The following is a 20,547-nucleotide window of genomic DNA, read 5'->3' on the forward strand; positions in this document are numbered from 1 at the left end:
AAAGCAGTAATCTAATCAAGCATTTCAGATGGTTTATATAGAATAGTGCATCCCCAGAGACATTACCAGTCTGTAATCTAATCAGAGGATTTCAGTAGTTTATAATGGAGATCCCAAAATGATTCAAAAAAATCTTAATCTAATTTGAATGTGCATTCACAAAATCTTGCAGCGAAACACTGAATGACTGTTACTTTCTCATGGATAATGGGAGATTAAGAATTGCGATGTGAGTACTACATCTTTCCTAAGAATCTATCATTAACTTCAATAAAACTCAGTATCCAGTACCTATCTTTTCAAGCTAGTTTTAAATTCCCACTCCTTAACCTCTTACCATGGCTTGATGCCCATTTCTATATTTGCTTTTCCTTCTCTTGTCTCGAAATATCTTGGGACCAGATACTGGAAGTGGGATTAAAATGGGCAGCTAGTTTTTTTTTCCTTTTTTTTTCCTTTTCGGCCAGCACAGACATAATGGGCTGAATGGCCTCATTCTGTGCTGTAACTTTTCTATGGTTCTATGAATCTACAAAGGGGAGTGAAAATCTGCAACTCTCTACTCCAAAAAGCTGTTGAGGCTGGGGGTCAACTGAACATTTCAAAGGTGAGATTGATAGATTTTTGTTAGGTAAGCGTATTAAGGGCTAGGAAGCCAGGGTGAACAAATGGAGCTAAGGTACAGTTTAGTCATGATCTAACTGAATGGTAAAAACGGGCTCGAGGGGCTGAATGGCCCTCTCCTATACCTATGTAAATGAATGTTGGTTATTATTTTGCTATGGAATAATGCAGTTTGCCTGTTTTAAACTTATTTTCCTTTCCAGAGAAACTTGCCCACTACAAACTGAAATCCCCTGCTGCAATGTTGGCTGCTCAAGCTAAAACAGGCATGCCAGGGCCACCAGGAAATGATGGCCTACCTGGACTACCCGGGCCTCGAGGAGAGATTGGACCACAAGGCGCCAGAGGCAAGAGTTATCCAAATTAATAAGCACAAGAGCATTTTTACAGTTGCCTCATCATGCCCTGAATTGACAACAGTCTACTAGTTTGCAAAAGTAAATAATTCTTAGCAAGTAAAAAGTTATGTAAGTCCACTTATGTTGAGATAAGTGTTGATCTTCCTATTTGATAGAGCACAGAGTCCTCTGGTGGCAGGAATAGTGAAGATAATGCAGGAATTGGATGCAAGATGGATGATACTGTACAACAGTTTCACTGCTCAGAGCTGCTCCATTTAATATATAACCACAGCAGAACTCTGACTAATGGGATACAGGCCTTCTGATTGTGGATAGGCAAGCTGATCAGAAATAATTCATAGGCTTAATGTGCAGCAAATTAAGCACAAAAGAAAATTGCCATTTAAAACAATTCGAAATATAATAAAATACAGTTTAGTCATGTAGAGTTCAGTGTTATCCCAGCAACTATTCATAATTTTCAAAAGTGCAAATTAACAGTGACATCAAGTGATGTCATAGAAGAAGGGCCAATGGGTAGAATTTAATTCAGGCTGCTGGGGGTGGGAGCTATCGCTGTGATGGGTGGGATGTAAAATGGCACAGGAGGAGGAACAACGTTGGGAACTCAGGGCTGAATCATGGGGGCAGAGGGGATGTAGCGAGGCAGAGGTGCCACATGCAAGTGGCAGAAAGGCAGTTGAGCTTGTTAAATAGATCATTAAGTCAAATTCACAAACCTCTGAATTAAATGCTGCTTTCTGAATTTAGCAAGCGCCCCAAACAGGGATCAGGGGCCATCAGAGCCCTAACTATTGAAAGGTGACAGGTTCCAGGTCTCAGACTCTGAGGGAAGGTCAGCCATTTTGGAGCTGCCTTCCATTGGAGTAAACATTTGTTAAAAGGAGAGAGGAGGCCAACAAAACAGAAGCAGAAAGGCTGCTCTGAGAAGCTGAGGGGTCAGAGCTGTGAAGGAGAGGGGCAGCTGTGAGGAATTGAGGGGCAGCAGCTGGACACTGCATCAAAGGGCAGCAGTCAGTGTCATCCAAAGATGTTACTCATCCACCCAGTCTTCCTAAACCCATGAGAGCAGTGCAGGAAGGAGCAGAGGAAGAGTACACCGACCAGGCCAGAGAACCACCATTATCCAGGCAGTACGAGCAGCAAGAGGAAAAGAACACAGCTGGACAGGATGCACCAAGATACCATGGGGAACGGCAGCAGGGGAGAGGCCAAAGACAGCTTGTGCCACATCCTACAGCCTTCAGAAGTCCCATGAATTACCTGAAGTTGTCAGAGCACCAGTGCCAGAGAAGGCTCCGCCTCTCAAGGGAGTCAGTCACCAAACTTTGCGCAATACTGCAGGATGACCTATGACCAATGAGACTGGGTGGGCAGCTGATTTCAGTGGTACTGAAAATCACTGCAGCGCTGAATTTCTACACCTCCGTCCCTTTCCAAAGATCCACTAGGGCATGTGCAGGACATCCTAGATAGCCACACACCATTGCATTAAGGAGATGATCAACAAACTGTTTAAGAGAGCTGGAGAGGTTGTGTGATTCCACATTGACCCTCATAGTTAGGGTGAGAGGTCTGTTGGCTGCGGGGTCATTGCAGCTTCTGCAGGGTACAATAGATTGCACACATGGGGCCATTAAAGCTCCATCGGACCAGCCTGCGGCCTTCACCAACAGGAAAGGCTAACTACACCAGAAAGGTGTAACTAGTGTGTGACCATCCTGTGGGTCAATAAGCACAGGAGTGATGCCGAATGGGACTTGGTGCAAGTAACGACACAAGTAGCAGAATTTTGGACAAACTCAAGTTTACAGATGGTAGAATGTGGGAAAGCAACCAAGAGAGCATTGGAATAATCGAGTCTCAAGGTAACAAAGGAATGAATGGGGACATCAGCAGCATATGAGCTGAGACAAGTGCAGAGTCAGGTGATGTTACAGAGGTGGAAATGGGTGGTCTTAGAGATGGCGCAAAATGAGGTTGAAAGTTCACCTAGGTGTCAAATCTGGCACCAAGATTGCAAATAGACTGATTTGGTTTCAGACAATTTCCAAAGAGAGGGATGGAGTTGGTGCAGAATAGAGTTTGGAGCAGGGTCCAAAGACAATGGCTCCAATCTTCCTAATATTTAACTGGAGGAAATTTCTGCTCATCCAGTACTGGATGTCGGGTAAGTTGTTTGATAATTTAACAACAGTGGAGAAGTTGAGAGAGGTAGTGGTGAGGTAGAGCTGGGTGTCATCAGTGTGCATGTGAAAACTGACACTGTCCTCAGATGATGTCACCGAGGGGCAGCGTGTAGATGAGAAATAGGAAGGAGCCAAGGACAGATTCTTGGGAATGCCAGAGGGAATGGTACAGGGGCAGGAAGAGAAGCTATTGAAAGTGATTCTCTCGCTACCATTAGATAGATAAGAATGGAACCAGGTGAGCGCAATCCCACCCAGCTGGACAGCAGAGAGGAGGCATTGGAGGAGGATGGTGTGGTCATCCATGTCAAAAACTGACTGAAAGTAAGCAGAGACAGGAGTAATGGTGCTCACAGGCTGGCAAGTTCTCCGGCAGTGGCATTTAAGATATGAAAGGGAGAGACTGGGAAGTCAGGGATACAGAAACCCTGGACAGAGGGACTCAGGTCCCATGGTGAAGGGGGAGGTGACAGGAATAGCCTGCGGTTGAAAGATTCTGTTCAGAGAAACAAACCTAGAAGACAGGAAGCAAGCAAAAAAAAAACAGGTGCCAGAATGGTCATAAAAATTCTTGCAGTTGTTAACAAACTGTGGTAGAGCGAGCAGGCAATGGGCCTGGACAGAAGAAAACAGTTACCATGAAGCAGGGGGAGATGGTTGGAACAGCCTTCAGAATTAATCATTTGAGAAAGACTGTGCTGGAAGACTGGTAATTAAAGCAGTCAGGAAAAAGGGCTGTCCAGATCAGATCATGGTGGACCAAGTATGTCAGCCCACACTTGGGGGTGTGAAGAATCCCTGAGGGGAATGGAAATGTTTGCCGAGGTGGGAGGGGTTGGCAGGGACAGTCTACACAATTGAATCTCAGTGGGACCACTGCAAAGTTTCATGAATCATTCATTTAAATGTAGAAAGAGAGAACTGAAGAATGGAATGAAGGAAATGGTGAGCAGTTGTTCCAAGCTCCCATGAGGAATGGTGGGAATGTAGCAGTGATCTAGAGCTGTGCGACTCTCTGAAAGGGGCTGCTGTGGATATAAAACAGGAGGTTCTGGGGCTTGTAAAACTCTGTTTGGTGATAGTAGCTTTACATTGGGAAAGTCCTATTCACAGACTCACCTCAAGTCCAAGGACAACACACTATAAGTGGCAAATTGAATGTATCATATATCTTATAATCTCACCCATGGGATGGGAGGGGGTGGGTGTACCCCCTTCCTCCCTGTTTTGCACCTTGGTTGAGTTCGTGAGAAATAATCTTGGTTGGAGTGTATCAAGCCACCCAACTGCCAGAGAGGATAGATTAAAATTATCCCCAAACTCTTTGCGCCAATTATTTCAACATTGTGAAGTGTTCAACAAGCTATGGTTGTGAAGTTTAAACAGAACAGTGCTTCAGTTTCACACGTTACATGATGAAGCGTTGGAGCATACAAACCATAAAGTCTCTTTGGAAAGAGCCATCAATTATTTCTTTCTTTCCAAGGAAATTCACAGAAATCTATACTTTGTGGAAAAAGAGTTTTCACGTGTTGCACCTGAAATCTGTCTGATATTAAATGCAAAATTCCCAGTATTTCAAGGTTATCCTATTTCTTCAGTCAGCAATTGCTGATCTAATTATGTCTCTAGCTGAATGATGCTGATTTATGCGGCTTTCCTGGACCCAAAACATTTACATCGCAGAGATAAGAATACTGGCCAAGGTCTTAAAGCACCAAGACCTAAGGGAAGCTCAGATGTTTAATTGCATGTCATGTCCTCCAGAAGTCCAAACCTACACCTCCACATGTTCCCTTGGCACTTTCACAGTCTGCCTGCACGAGGATTGCAGAGTCTTTTAAAAAGTGTAACTTTTCAAACTGTGTTAACTTCTGCAGAAGAAAGTCATCACCAACTGACTGAGAGGGCAACTCTGGAAACAGATTGGCTTTGCAAAGCTTCAGAAATGATTCTGCACTTCAGATTTTAAACCTGGGAGGTTACCAAAATTGTTTCCTCGTGTTCCCAGTTCAATTCTAACATATAAAATGATAAGTCAGTACAGCTTATAATATGAATAAATGAAGGCCAAACTTTCCTCACAAACTTGGCCAGGCTATAAAAAGCAGATCTGCCAGACAGCCACATACAACAGGGAAGCATTGATGTCTGCAGAATGAAATTAAGAAACCTATCTCTGAAATATTTCAAGCAAGTCTTTGGATCAAAACATTTCTTCCACATTAAGGAATTGATTTGTAGACAATACACAGCACAGCACAGAAGAAACTAATTGTCCAATAGGTGTTTGTCTCTCCTCCAGTTTTCAACTTCAAACCACTGTCCATTGTGATATTTTTATTTTATAAATCTCAGTATGGCCATTGCAATCTGAATTTTAATATCCTTTCTTCTCCAAAGCTCCAAACATATCACGTTATTCATAATACCTTCATTGTGCTGAAATCCAGATTCATCAGACAATCTTCTACTTTGAGTCATTCTTTGCCAGGATCAAAATTGTAGAAGTCCTTACCTCCCATATATGCCAGAACCTACACTTCTTAAAGCAAACTTGTATCATCTGAGAATTGCTTCTTGATTAATTGCATTATGTTTCCTACACTAATCAACACTGCTGAGTGATGATCTGCACAATGAGATATTGCCCTTTACATAATTTCTCTGTTAAAAAGAAATGGTGATAATTAACGTAGTAATGCAAAAACACATCCTATCTCCAGCTGTTATTGTAATAGGTAAAATAATTTCTCTGCATTATTCCAGCCTGTTAGACATATTTTACCCTTTGTTAAACTAAACTATGCATTATTACTGAGTTTCTATCTCCACCTCTGCGCATGAAAAATCCATTTTATTTCCCTTTCAGGAAAGAAAGGCAAAATGGAAAGGAAGAGAAAGCAATGAGGCATGCCCTTGATAATTGTTTTAAACTTTATCTGGGGACACCAATAGCACAAAGAGGACCCATTCATTGCTGCTTGAAATACAATTCTTCTCGGGCCATGTGGACAACCCAATGAAGAAATACAGTTTGGATTGCTGAGTATTCAAGATTCTTGATGATACTGGGCTGTTTGCCAGATAAACCCTGTCAATGTTTACTTCTTTCGGTTTGATGGCCCCACATTTTAGCAGGTCAGCCCTCTTTCCCCATGGTGGGAGATTCTCCCTGACACACCCTTGACAATATGGCTATCTGTTGGTGTTACATGGAATCCTTTTTACTTGCAGAGGAATTCTCAACATTACCTTGGATTATAATTATTGGATTGTGTTCTCAAGGTGTTCTGTTGTTCATATTATCAGAAACTTTGCTCTATATTTTTTGATTTTTTTAAGTAAATGCCTTGAACTTTTCAACATTGCCTCTTCGTCACTTTCTTTTTGAGTCACTCAAACTCATCACTCAGTGTTGTTTGAAGATCAGACATGAGTTACCAGTCCTTCAGTGTTATTGGATGATTAAGCTACATATATATTCTCATGCTGAACCTTGTCCTATTGGTTTATGGCTGTGGATTTCTTTTAAGAGACTCACAATTTCTTTGTATTCCTATTGGAAACTAGTTCAGACAACAAGTGAGCGTGGAATACATCCACCTCTTTGTTTTTCTCTAAGAACGAAGAACATTTCACAACAAATACTGTGCAGAGAAACAACTCAGTACATCAGCTCTAAAACATTTGCATACCAGTTAAATGACAGCAAACATTTAGTTCAAACCTGCAGATTTACATTTTCATTTTCTCACACCACAGAGCACCATCAAAGTACAACGTAAATCAAAAAATAGAGCTAGGTGCTGGATGTCTTTAATTTTAAAGGCAGCAGTTTATAAGAGGAACTTGAAGTATTAAGGGTCTATTAAATGATGTTACAGTTGGAGACAATGCAAATTTTAACACAATGGAGATTTTGGGATGATATATTTTGAGTTTAAGAAGAACAGAGATCTAGAGCAGCAATGATCATGGTAATTCCAATAAAACTGAAGGATGCAAGAATCGGTTCTGACTATGGGAAAGTCAAGAGTCTAGAATTGAGGAAAGGATGACTGATTAAGTGACGATAACTTGTTATATCCTGTCTAAGGAATATATAGGAAATGTACTAAAGCTGCTCCCCCACGGCCAGACAATCTGGCAGTGCTCAGGTCACTACAGCTCTGATAGCAATTTAGAGGTTGTTGAGAGGGAAAGGTGTGTTTTTGGCATAAAAGAGGAAATGAACCTTCTTTGAGGCACTGACTCAGCAGCTTGAGCTTCCAGCCAGCTGGGTTTGGCTATTGGATAATAGTAATAACCTGATGTTTACAGGAGGAGGAGAATTTTCACATTGACTTTGGTTATAACATTGTCTGACTGTAAAGTCCAGTATCTTCAGAGCCAGGACACTGGTGAACCTGTTCATTGCTTTGGTTTAAGGGATCAATGCAAGAGTGGCTGGTTACATCCAAAGATCATCATCCATAGGGAAATCCTGCCTAAGGATCCTCCTATAAGGATAGGGAACAAAGATAAGTAAATTATCATCAGTCCTAAATGCCAAACACAGTAAATGTTCCCGAGTCACTTGTGACAGGAATCTACACGTTCTTTTGATCTTTAGCTTTGTGTTTCTCCTGGACAGGTTACAGAGGTCAGAAAGGTGAAAGAGGTGAACCTGGCATCGCACTACCTGGTGCTATTGGTCCACGTGGTCCTCCAGGTATGAAGTAGCAATTAAACCTTCCGTGTCTCGTTTTCGAATTTTTATTGCCTCCCATGAGGTACAATTGTCTGTCTGTGGAACAGCTGTGGGCCCTAATATCAGGCTTGCCACTATGTGTGTATGTCTTCAGTTCTCCATTGATTTCTACATAAATTAAGTCTTGTCAAATTGTTTAACATCCATTCTAATTTTTTGGCATTAGTCCTGACTTCTGGCTTTCCACAGAATCATTTAGACCATGACGATCCAGACTGGCTGGTCTGTGTCGAGCTCTTTCAAAATTTGAAGCATGTCTGCAAGCATAGATAAGATCTTTCAGGACCTATAAGCCTGTCTGACAGTATATAAATCACAATTTTCCACTGACAGGACTTCTACCATACCCTCCTGGGGCAAAAGCAACCCCCTGCCTTTCAATGAAGGCATGAGGATCCTAGACCATTTGAATATCATGGGCTAAGTTACCTAATGTCTGTATATTTGCCATGTCGACAGCATATTGATCTAAAGGCCTCAAGGCAGCATTTGGCTGCCAGTTCATTTGTGCTATTCCTCCCTGGTTTGCAGTCAGTTCAACAATACCTAGTGTTCTAACTGTGTCAGCCTTTCTGCTGCCTCCCTTGACAGCAAAAGTCACCACTTGATTTGTTTATGGACATGGGATTGCATTTGGTTGCCTACCAAAGCAGTTTGCTGGGCTGCTAAAGGGTGTACCAGCCCCATACCATGTTGGGCTGCCATGGTTTATTCTTATCAGGGTACAGTCTTTTTCAGTTTATCGTGAGTTTTTAGGAATTTCTTTATAACTTCTTATCTCTCAGAGGATAACTCTATTTTGGATGATTTTAATAAATATTGTCTTCGAGCACCACGTAGATGGGCACCAGCAATTAATGGCTCTACTATCTTTATCCCCCAGCAAGGTAAACCTATTCCCTCCAACGGGGATTGTTAGTCTAGAATCTCAGCTGAAAGAATGTTCCAATCATTAAAGGAACATTGTAGTTACTGTCAGGAGAGGATCCTGTAACTTGCCTTAATGCCTAAGCCTGCAAAGATGGCTGACTAAAGTGCTCCGTGGCCATGTGTCTGTTTGAAAACCACCATAGCTGAACTCAAAACAAACTTTCATTGTGTATTGTATTCTTATCAAATTGAAGAATTCTAAAGACCATGTACAGCAGATGTTTACTGTCTGAAAACCAGCTGCATGTCTGGTCGGCTGCCTCCCAAGGACTTACTTCTGAATTCCCGCATTTTCTATAGTAACTGGCCTTGGCAATAGTTCATATGCTGCAGCAATGTTTAATCCAATTAATACGACTAACACCTTAAATTTTCCATTAATTGTGTTATTTTCTTCACAGAGCACTTCAGTACAATGTCAGCTGTTTCTATTTCCAGGTGGCCATAACTTGCCTGTAATCCTCCATCTACTTCAACTGGGCAAGCCAGGTGCCAACTCTCCCCTACGGCCTGTGAAAAATTAACTGATCTGGTAGTTGGCTGCCCATTCCCCAGGCCTCCTCAAATCATCACTCCACAGGAATATGTCCGATGAACAAGTGATGATCTTGTTATCATGAGAACCTCTCATACACTAGTTGTAACCATTCTCTTCCCTGCCCCTTCTCTTCATGAACAGGAATGGGGCTTCTGCGAAGCCCAGCCCTAATTACATATGGTAAAGTTAGTCTGGACAAAGCAAATAATTTTCACATGTTGATGTGTCTGAGAGGGGGAGGCAGTTAGCTCAGTTGGCTAGACAGCTAGTGTGGATCAGATTAACGCCAACAGTGCGGTGCTTGATCCACATTTTGGCTGAGGTAGATTCAGGGCCTGCCGTCTCACCCTATCCATAGTGAAAAATTAAGGTTTGAATAATCACCAAGGATCTGCCTTTGACACAGAATTTAAAATGAAGAAGAAAATGATTGTATTTGAATTGAGCAGGTCCCGTTTCCAAATTAGTGATGCCCTGGCACATTGCACCTGCTGTAAGGAGAAGATACTGTAACTTGCTTAAGTAGACGTTCTTCATGCAGGAAGCACAGTGGGCTGGATTTTCCTCCATTTGGCTGTAAATTTTGGGTACACCTGGAGCAGCCAGTGGATTACAATCATAGGTTTGAGAGCAGCCACCAACTGACTTTCCTCTGTTAATCCCTAAAATGAAGAGATTTTGAATGCCAATATGAGGGGGTCATGGGCACACACCAACACTTGAGACAGTAGGAAAAAGGTTCATCTGGATCTATTACATTGAATAGTTCTGTGAAAATCCTTGAGGTTTGTTCTATCTTATGGAACTATATATTAGAAGTTGTTGTTGAAACACAAAGAATCTATACAATAATGATTTGTGGTTCAAAGGAAAATTGCCCCATTACACTGGGAAACATTTTCATTAAGGATGATACCTGCTGAGGAATGTTTCTGTTGGAGAAGGTTTCAATTGGAGGAGGTTTCCAACGTAATATGATTGATTGGGGTATTCTTACCCTGGAGAATGTTTGTATTAGATAATGCTTAATGTGCCAAACCGTTCCATTATGAAAGCCTTGCACTGGGAACCAATTCTGTGCGGGAAATTTTCTATTGGAGAACAGTTCATCAGAGAATAATTCAAGTGGGAGATTATTGAAGAGTTAAAGGTCAACATTGGAGAAGTTCACCACTGTGGAAGTTCAATGATGGGGAAGATCAGAATCGAGGGAGGTCATTATCACAGAAGGTCAGTATTGGAGAAGGTCAGTTTTGGAGGAGGTCAGTACTGGAGGAGGTCGGTATTGGGGAAGGTCAACATTAGGGAAGGCCAGCATTGGAGGAGGTCAGCATTGGAGAAGGATTTTTACAAGTCTTTTGATAAAACACCCCACAGGAAGTTGATTAGCAAAATAAAAGCATAAGAGGTAATATACTGGCATGAATTCAGGATTGGCTAACAAGCAGAAAACAGAGAGTAGGAATAAACAGGTCAATCTTGCGTTAGCAGGCTGAGACTAGTGGGGGTACTGCAAGGATCAGTGCTTGGGCCCCATCTGTTCACAATATATCTCAGCGATTTGGATGTGGGGACCATGTGTAATAGTTCCAAGTTTTCAGATGATACAAAGCTAGGCAGAATGTGTGTTGTGAGGAAGATGTAAAGCGGCTACAGGAGAATTTGGATGGATTTAGTGAGTGGGCAAGAACATGACAGATGGAATATAATGTGGAAAAATGAGAGGTTATCCACTTTGGTAGAAGGAACAGATGTGCAGATTATTTCCTAAATGGTAAGAGATTAGAGAGTGTAGATGTACAAAGGGGTCTGGGTGTCCTTGTCCATAAGTCACTGAAAGCTAACATGCAGGTGTAGCAGGCAATTAGGAAGGCTAATGGGATGTTAGCCTTTATCGCAAGAGGATTTGAGTACAGGAGTAGAGAAGACTTGTTTCAATTGTATAGAAGCTTGGTTAGATCGTACCTGGAGCATTGTATGCAGTTTTGGTCCCCTTACCTCTTAGAGGGAGTGCAACGAAGGTTCAACAGACTTGTTCAGGGGGTGGCAGGACTTTCTTATGAAGAGAAAATGGGCAAACTTGGCCTGTATTCTCTAGAGTTTCAAAGAATGAGAGGTGATCTCATGAAACCTAGAAAATACTTGAAGGGATAGACAGTGTAGATGTAGGTAAGATGTTTCTTCTGGTTGGGGAGTCTAGAACCAGGGGACAAAATTTAAAAATATGGGGAAAGCCACTTAGGACCAATATGAGGAGAAATTTCTTTACTCAGAGGGTTGTGAATCTTTGGAATTCTCTACCCCAGAAGGCCGTGGGAGCTCAGTCGTTGAGCATGTTTAAGGTAGAGATTGGTAGATTTCTGATTACCGATAATGTAAAGGGCTATGGGGATAGTGTGGGTAAAAGGCACTGAAATGTTCGATCAGCGATGATCATATTGAATGGCGGAGCAAGCTGGATGGGCTGAATGGCCTTTGCCTGTTCCTATCAGGTAAGGACAGTATCAAGGAGGATCAGTATTAGGGAAGGTCAGTATTTGGGAACTTCACTAATAGGGAGGGTCAGCATAGGTTAAGGTTAGTATTGGAGGTAGTCACTTTGGGAGGAGGTCAGTGTTGGAGGAGATCAGTATTGGGGATGGTCAGTACTGGGGACAGTCAGTATTGGGGACGCTCAGTATTGGGGAAGGTCAGTATTGGGCGATGTCAGTATTGGGTGAAGTCGGTATTGGGGGAGGTTGGTACTGGAGAAGGTTGGTATTGGGGGAGGTTAGTTTTGGAGATGGTCCATATTAGAGAACATCACTACTGGATAATTCACTGTTGTGAAATTCCTGCATTGGAGATCAGTATCAGGGAGGATCAGTTTTGGCAAAGGTCAGTATCGGGTAAGGAGAGTATCAGTGATGATCGGTATGCATAAGGTCAGTATTGGAAAAGGTCAGTGTGGGGAACGTCAGTATTGGAAAAGGCAAGTATTGGAGAGGGACAGTCTTGGGGAAAGTCAGTATTGGGAGAGGTCACTATTGGCGAAGGTCGGTATTGGAGAAGGCCAATATTGGGGAACCCCACTAATAGGGAAGGTGAGTATTGGGAAAGGTCAGTATTGAAGGAGTTCACTTTGGGAGGAGGTCAGTGCTGGAAAAGATCAGTATCGCTTAAGGTCAGTATTCGGGAAGGTCAGTATAGGGGTAGATGAGTATTGCTGATGGTCAGTATTGGTGATGGGCAGTATTAGTGATGGGCAGCATTGGGGAATGTCACAATTGGGGAAGGTCGGTATTGGAGAACTTCAATAATAGGGAAGGCCAGTATTGGTGATGGTCAGTATTGGTGATGGGCAAGTATTGGGGAAGATCAGTAATGGGGATGCCCAGTATTGGGGAAGGCTATTATTGAGTGAGGTCAGTATCAGGGAAGGTCAGTATTAGGGAAGTTCAGTATTCGGCAAAGTCAGTACTGGGGGAGGGCAGTACTGGGGGAGGTTGGTACTGGAGAAGGTAGGTATTGGGGGATGTTAGTTTTGCAGATGGTCCATATTGGAGAACATCACTTTAGGGGAAACTCACTGTTGTGGAATTCCTGCATTGGAGATCAGTATTGGGGAGGATCAGTTTTGGCAAAGGTCAGTATGGAAAAGGTCAGTATTGGAGAAGGGCAATATTGGAGAAGGTCAGTATTGGAGAAGGCCAATATTGGGGAACCCCACTAATAGGGAAGGTGAGTATTGGGAAAGGTCAGTATTGACGGAGTTCACTTTGGGAGGAGGTCAGTGCTGGAGAAGGTCAGTATCGCGTAAGGTCAGTATTCGGGAAGGTCAGTATAGGGGGAGATGAGTATTGGTGATGGTCAGTATCGGTGATGGGCTGTATTGGTGATGGGCAGCATTGGGGAAGTCAATATTGGGGAAGGTCAGTATTGGAGAACTTCACTAATCAGGAAGGCCAGTATTGGTGATGGTCAGTATTGGTGATGGGCAAGTATTGGGGATGTTCAGTAATGGAGATGCTCAGTATTGGGGAAGGTCATCATTGAGTGAGGTCAGTATCGGGGAAGGTCAGTATTGGAGAACTTCACTAATAGGGAAGACCAGTATTGGGAAAGGTCATTATTGAGTGAGGTCAGTATCGGGGAAGGTCAGTATTGGGGAAGTTCAGTATTCGGCAAAGTCAGTACTGGGGGAGGGCAGTACTGGGGGAGGTTGGTGCTGGAGAAGGGAATGTTAGTTTTGCAGATGGTCCATATTGGAGAACATCACTTTTGGGGAAACTCACTGTTGTGGAATTCCTGCATTGGAGATCAGTATTGGGGAGGATCAGTTGTGGCAAAGGTCAGTATGGGAAAGGTCAGTATTGGAGAAGGGCAATATTGGAGAAGGTCAGTATTGGAGAAGGTTAGCATTAGAGAAGGTCAGTATTTGGGAAGGTCACTATAGGAGAAGGTCAGTTTTGGTGTAGGCCATTACTGGGGAAGGTCAGTATTGGGGAAAGCCTGCATTGGGCAAGGTCAATATTGGGCAAGGTTGGTATTGGAGAAGGTGAGTAAGAGGGGAAGATCAGTATTGGGGAAGGTAAAAATTGAGGAAGGTCAGTATTCGAGAAGGTCAGTGTTGGAAATGTCCATATTGTGGAAGGTCAGTATTGGAGGAGGTCAGCATTGGGAAGGTCAATTGGGGTAGGCCAGTATTGGGGAAGGTCAGTATTGGGAGAGGCCAGTATTGGTGAAGACCAGTATCAGTGAAGGTCAGTATTGGAGAAGGTGAGCATTAGAGAAGGTTAGTATTTGGGAGGGTCACTATAGGGGAAGGTCAGTATTGGAGAGGTTAGTTTTGGAGATGGTTTGAATTGAAGAAAGTCGCTATTGTGGGAAGTCACTGTTGTGGAATGGCTGTATTGGGGACATCAGTATAGGGGAAGACCGGTTTTAGCAAAGGTCAGTATCAGGTGAGGGCAGTATCAAGGAGGTTCAGTATTGGGGAGGTTCAGTATTGGGGAGGTTCAGTGTTGGGGAAGGTCAGTGCTGGTGAAGGTCAGTATTGGGGAATGTCAGTATTGGGGGAGGGCAGTACTGGAGAAGGTCAGGATTGGGGAACGTAACTAATAGATAAGGTGAGTACTGGGAAAAGTCAGTGTTGCAGTGTTGAAGGAGTCCACATTGGGAGGAGGTCAGTGTTGGAGAAGATCGCTTTTGGGGAAGGTCAGTATTGGAGAAAGTCAATATCCAGGAAGGTCAGTAATGGGGAAAGCCAGTATTGGGAGAGGTCACTATTGGGGAATCTCCATATTTGAGAAGATCAGTATTTTGGGGAAAATCAGTATGGGGGAGGTCAATAATGGAGGAGGTCAGTGTGGAGGAAGGTCAATATTGTAGAAGGTCAGTATTAGGGAAGGTCAGCATTGGAGAAGGCCTTTATTGGGGAAGGTCAGTATTTGGGAAAGTCAGTATGTGAGAAGGCCAGTATTGGAGAAAGTCATTATTGGAAAACATGGGTATTAGGGAAGGTCACTATTGCGGCAGGTCGGTTACACAGAATGTCAGTATTGGGCAACTTCGCTAATAGGGAAGATGAATATTGGGAAAGGTCAGTATTGGAGGAGTTTTCATTTTGGAAGGAGGTCAGTGTTAGAGGAGATCACTATTGGGGAAGATCAGTATTCAGGAAGGTAACTATTGGGGAAGGTCAGTGTTGGGAATGTCAATATTGGGAAGGGCAGTATTGGGCATAGTCAGTCTTGTGGAAGGTCAGTATTAGATGAGGTTAATATTCGAAGAGTTCAGTATTGGGGAAACCCAGCATTGGGAAAACCCAGTAATGGGGAAGGCCAGTAATGGGGAAGGCTAGTATTGGAGAAGATCGTAAATGGGAAACATCAGTTCTGGGAAATGACAGTTTTGTGGAAGGTCAGAATTGGAGGAGATCAGTGTTGGGGAGGGTCATTTTTGGCTAAGGTCAGTATTGGGAAAAGCCTGCATTGGCGAAGGACATATTGGGGAAGTTTGGTACTGGACAAGGTCAGTGTTGGGGAAGGTCAGTGTTGGAGAAGGTCAATATTGCGGGAGGTTGCTTTTGGAGATGGTCAGTATTGGAGAAAGTCACTACTGGAGAAAGTCACTGTTGTAGAATGCCTGTTTTGGAAACAATCAGTATTGGGGAGGACCAGTTTTGGCAAAAGTCATTATCAGATAAGGGCAGTATCAAAGAAGAGCAGCATTGGGGAAGGTCAGTATTGGGGAAAGTCTGTATTGGGAAAAGTCTGTATTGGGAATGGTAAGTACTGGGGATGGTCTGTTTTTGGGGAAGGTCAGTATTGTGGAAAGCCACTATTGGGAAGGTCAGTGATGAGGAGTTCCTGTATTGGGGAAGGTCAGTATTGTGGAAAGCCAGTATTGGGAAGGTCAGTGATGGGGAGTTCCTGTATTGGGGAAGGTCGGTAATGGGGAAGGCCAATATGGGAAGGTCAGTGTAGGAGAAGGTCAGTATTGGAGAGGGTGTTCATTAGAGAAGGTCAGTGTTTGGGAAGGTCATGATAGGGGTAGGAGAGTATTGGTGAAGTTTGTTTTGGAGATGGTTCGTATTGAAGAAGGTAACTATTGCGGAAAGTTGCTGTTGTGGAATGGCTGTATGGGGAACATCAGTATAGAGGAAGACCAGTTTTAGCAAAAGTCAGTATCGGATGAGGGCAGTATCAAGGAGGATCAGTATTGGAGAAGGTCAATATTGGAGAATATTAGTACTGGGAAAGGTCAATATTGAGGAAGGACAGTATTGGGGAAGGTCAGCATTGGAGGACATGTGTATTGCGGATGGTCAGTATTGGGGAATGTCAGTATTGGGGAAGGTCAGTATTGGGGATGGTCAGTATTGGGGAAGGCCAGTATTGGGGAGGCAAGTGGTGGGGAAGGTCAATTTTGGAGGAGGTCAGTATTGGAGAAGTTGAGCATTAGACAAGGTCAGTGTTTGGGGAGGTCACGATAGGGGAAGGTCAGTATTGGAGAGGTTTGTTTTGGAGATGGTTCATATTGAAGAAGGTCACTAATGCAGAAAGTTGCTTTTGTGGAATGGATATATTGGTGAACATCAGTATAGGGGAAGATCAGTTTTAGCAAAGGTCAGTATCCGGTGAGGGCAGAATCAAGGAGGATCAGTATTGGAGAAGGTCAGTATTAGAGAATGTCAGTATTGGGAAAGGTCAATATTGGAGAATGTCAGTATTGGGGAAGGTCAATATTGGAGAACATAAATATTGCGGATGGTCAGTATTGCAGAATGTCAGTATTGCGGAAGGTCAGTATTGGGGATGGTCAGTATTGGGGAAGGTCAGCATTGGAGAAGGTCAGTGATGGGGAAGGCCAGTATTGGGGAAGGCCAGTATTGGGGAAGGCAAGTGTTGGGGAAGGTCAGTTTTGGAGGAGGTCAGTATTAGAGGAGGTCAATATTGGGGGAGGTTGCTTTTGGAGATGGTCCATTTTGGAGAAGGTCACGGCTGGGGCAAGCCACTGCTGTAGAATGCCTGTATTGGAGACAGTCAGTACTAGAGAGGATCAGTTTTGGCAAAGTATTAGATAAGGGCAGTATCAAGGAAGATCAGCATTGGGGAAGGGTCAGTATTGGGGAAAGTCTGTATTTGGGAATGCTAAGTAGTGGGGATGGTCTGTTTTGGGGAAGGGCAGAATTGGGGAAGGTCAGCATTGTTGAAAGCCAGTATTGGGAAGGTCAGCGATGGGGAGTTCCTGTACTGAGGGAGGTCAGTATTGTGGAAAGCTAGTATTGGGAAGGTCAGTATTGGGGAAAATCAGTATTGAGGAAGTTCAGTAATAGGGAAGGCCAGTGTTGTGGAAAGCCAGTATTGGGAAGATCAGTGATGGGAGTTCCTGTATTGGGGAAGGTCAGTATTGGGGAAGGCCAATAATGGGAAGGTCAGTGTAGGGGAAGGTCAGTGTAGGGGAAGGTGAGCATTAGAGAAGATCAGAGTTTGGGGAGGTCATGATAGGGGAAGGTCAGTATTGGAGAGGTTTGTTTTGGAGATGGTTCATATTGAAGAAGGTCACTATTGCAGAAAGTTGCTTTTGTGGAATGGATATATTGGGGAACATCAGTATAGGGGAAGACCAGTTTTATCAAAGGTCAGTATCCGGTGAGGGCAGTATCAAGGAGGATCAGTATTGGAGAAGGTCAGTATTGGAGAATGTCAGTATTGGGAAAGGGCAATATTGAGGAAGGACAGTATTGGGGATGGTCAGCATTGGAGAACATAAGTATTGCGGATGGTCAGTATTGCAGAATGTCAGTATTGGGCAAGGTCAGTATTGGGGATGGTCAGTATTGGGGAAGGTCAGCATTGGAGAAGGTCAGTGATGGGGAAGGCCAGAATTGGGGAAGGCGAGTGTTGGGGAAGGTCAGGTTTGGAGGAGGTCAGTATTGGAGGAGGTCAATATTGGGGGAGGTTGCTTTTGGAGATGGTCCATATTGGAGAATATCACTGCTGGGGCGAGCCACTGCTGTGGAATGCCTGTATTGGATACAGTCAGTACTGAGGAGAATCAGTTTTGGCAAAGTTAAGTATTAGATAAGGGCAGTATCAATGAGGATCAGCATTAAGGAAGGTCAGTATTGGGGAAGGTCAGTATTGGGGAAAGTCTGTATTGGGAATGCTAAGTAGTGGGGACGGTCACTTTTGGGGAAGGGCAGAATTGGGGAAGGTCAGCATTGTTGAAAGCCAGTATTGGGAAGATTGCTGATGGGGAGTTCCTGTATTGGGGAAGGTCGGTATGGAGAAGGCCAATAATGGGAAGGTCTTTGTTGGGGAAGGTCAGTGTTGGGGAAGGTCAGTGTTGGGGGAGGTCAGTGTTGGGGAAGGTCAATGTTGGGTAAGGTCAGTATTGGTGAATGTCAATTTTGGAGAAGGTGAGCATTAGAGAAGATCAGTGATTGGGGAGGTCACGATAGGGGAAGGTCAGTATTGGAGAGGTTTGTTTTGGAGATGGTTCATATTGAAGAAGGTCACTTTTACAGAAAGTTGCTGTTGTGGAATGGATATAATGGGGAACATCAGTACAGGGGAAGACCAGTTTTAGCAAAGGTCAGTATCAGGTGAGGGCAGTATCAAGGAGGTTCAGTATTGGGGAGGTTCAGTATTGGGGAGGTTCAGTGTTGGGGAAGGTCAGGGTTGGTGAAGGTCAGTATTGGGGAAGATCAGTATTGGGGGAGGACAGGACTGGAGAAGGTCAGGATTGGGGAATTTAACTAATAGGTAAGGTGAGTACTGGGAAAGGTCAGTGTTGCAGTGTTGAAGGAGTCCACATTGGGAGGAGGTCAGTGTTGGAGAAGATCGCTATTGGGGAAGGTCAGCATTGGAGAAAGTCAATATCCAGGAAGGTCAGTAATGGGGAAAGCCAGTATTGGGGGAGGTCACTATCGGAGAATCTCCATATTTGAAAAGATCAGTATTTTGGGGAAAATCAGTATTGGGGGAGGTCAATAATGGAGAAGGTCAGTGTGGAGGAAGGTCAATATTGCAGAAGGTCAGTATTAAGGAAGGTCAGCATTGGAGAAAGCCGGTATTGAAGAAGGTCACTATTGCAGAAAGTTGCTGTTGTGGAATGGATATATTGGGGAACATCAGTATAAGGGAAGACCAGTTTTGGCAAAGTTCAGTATCGGGTGAGGGCAGTATCAAGGAGGTTCAGTATTGGGGAGGTTCAGTATTGGGGAGGTTCAGTGTTGGGGAAGGTCAGTGTTGAGGAAGGTCAGTGTTGGTGAAGGTCAGTATTGAGGAAAGTCTGTATTGGGAATGGTAAGTACTGGGGATGGTCTGTTTTGGGGAAGGTCAATATTGTGGAAAGCCAGTATTGGGAAGTTCAGTGATGGGGAAGGTCAGTGTAGGAGAAGGTCAGTTTTGGAGAAGGTGTGCATTAGAGAAGGTCAGTGCTTGGGAAGGTCATGATAGGGGAAGGTCAATATTGGAAAAGTTTGTTTTGGAGATGGTTCATATTGAAGAAGGTCACTATTACGGAAAGTTGCTGTTGTAGAATGGCTGTATGGGGAACATCAGTATAGGGGGAAGACCAGTTTTAGCAAAGGTCAGTATCGGATGAGGGTGGTATCAAGGAAGATCAATATTGGAGAAGGTCAATATTGGAGAATGTCATTATTGGGAAAGGTCAATATTGAGGAAGGACAGTATTGGGGAAGGTCAGCATTGGAGGACATAAGTATTGCGGATGGTCAGTATTGCAGAATGTCAGTATTGGGGATGGTCAGTATTGGGGAAGGTCAGCATTGGAGAAGGTCAGTGATGGGGAAGGCCAGTATTGGGGAAGGCCAGTATTGTGGAAGGCGAGTGTTGCGGAAGGCGAGTGTTGGGGAAGACGAGTGTTGGGGAAGGTCAGTTTTGGAGGAGGTCAGTATTGGAGGAGTTCAATATTGGGGGAGGTTGCTTTTCTAGTTGGTCCAAATTCTAGAAGGTCACTGCTGGGGCAAGCCACTGCTGTGGAATGCTTGTATTGGAGACAGTCAGTACTGGGGAGAATCAATTTTGGCAAAGGTCAGTATTAGATAAGGGCAGTATTAGATAAGGGCAGTATCAAGGAAGATCAGCATTGGGGAAGGTCAGTATTGGGGAAGGTCAGTATTGGGAATGCTAAGTAGTGGGGACGGTCTGTTTTGGGGAAGGGCAGAATTGGGGAAGGTCAGCATTGTTGAAAGCCAGTATTGGGAAGGTCAGCGATGGGGAGTTCCTGTACTGGGGGAGGTCAGTATTGTGGAAAGCCAGTATTGGGAAGGTCAGTATTGGGGAAGATCAGTATTGAGGAAGGTCAGTACTAAGGAAGGCCAGTGTTGTGGAAAGCCAGTATTGGGAAGATCAGTGATGGGGAGTTCCTGTATTGGGGAAGGTCGGTACTGGGGAAGGTCAGTGTAGGGGAAGGTCAGTGTTGGGGAAGGTCAATGTTGGGGAAGGTCAGTATTGGTGAATGTCAGTATTGGAGAAGGTGAGCATTAGAGAAGATCAGTGTTTGGGTAGGTCACAATAGGGGATGGTCAGTATTGGAGAGGTTTGTTTTGGAGATAGTTCATATTGAAGAAGGTCACTATTGCAGAAAGTTGCTGTTGTGGAATGGATATATTGGGGAACATCAGTATAGGGGAAGACC

This window comes from Carcharodon carcharias, chromosome 5 (assembly GCF_017639515.1).
Source record: "Carcharodon carcharias isolate sCarCar2 chromosome 5, sCarCar2.pri, whole genome shotgun sequence".
NCBI lineage: Eukaryota > Metazoa > Chordata > Chondrichthyes > Lamniformes > Lamnidae > Carcharodon > Carcharodon carcharias.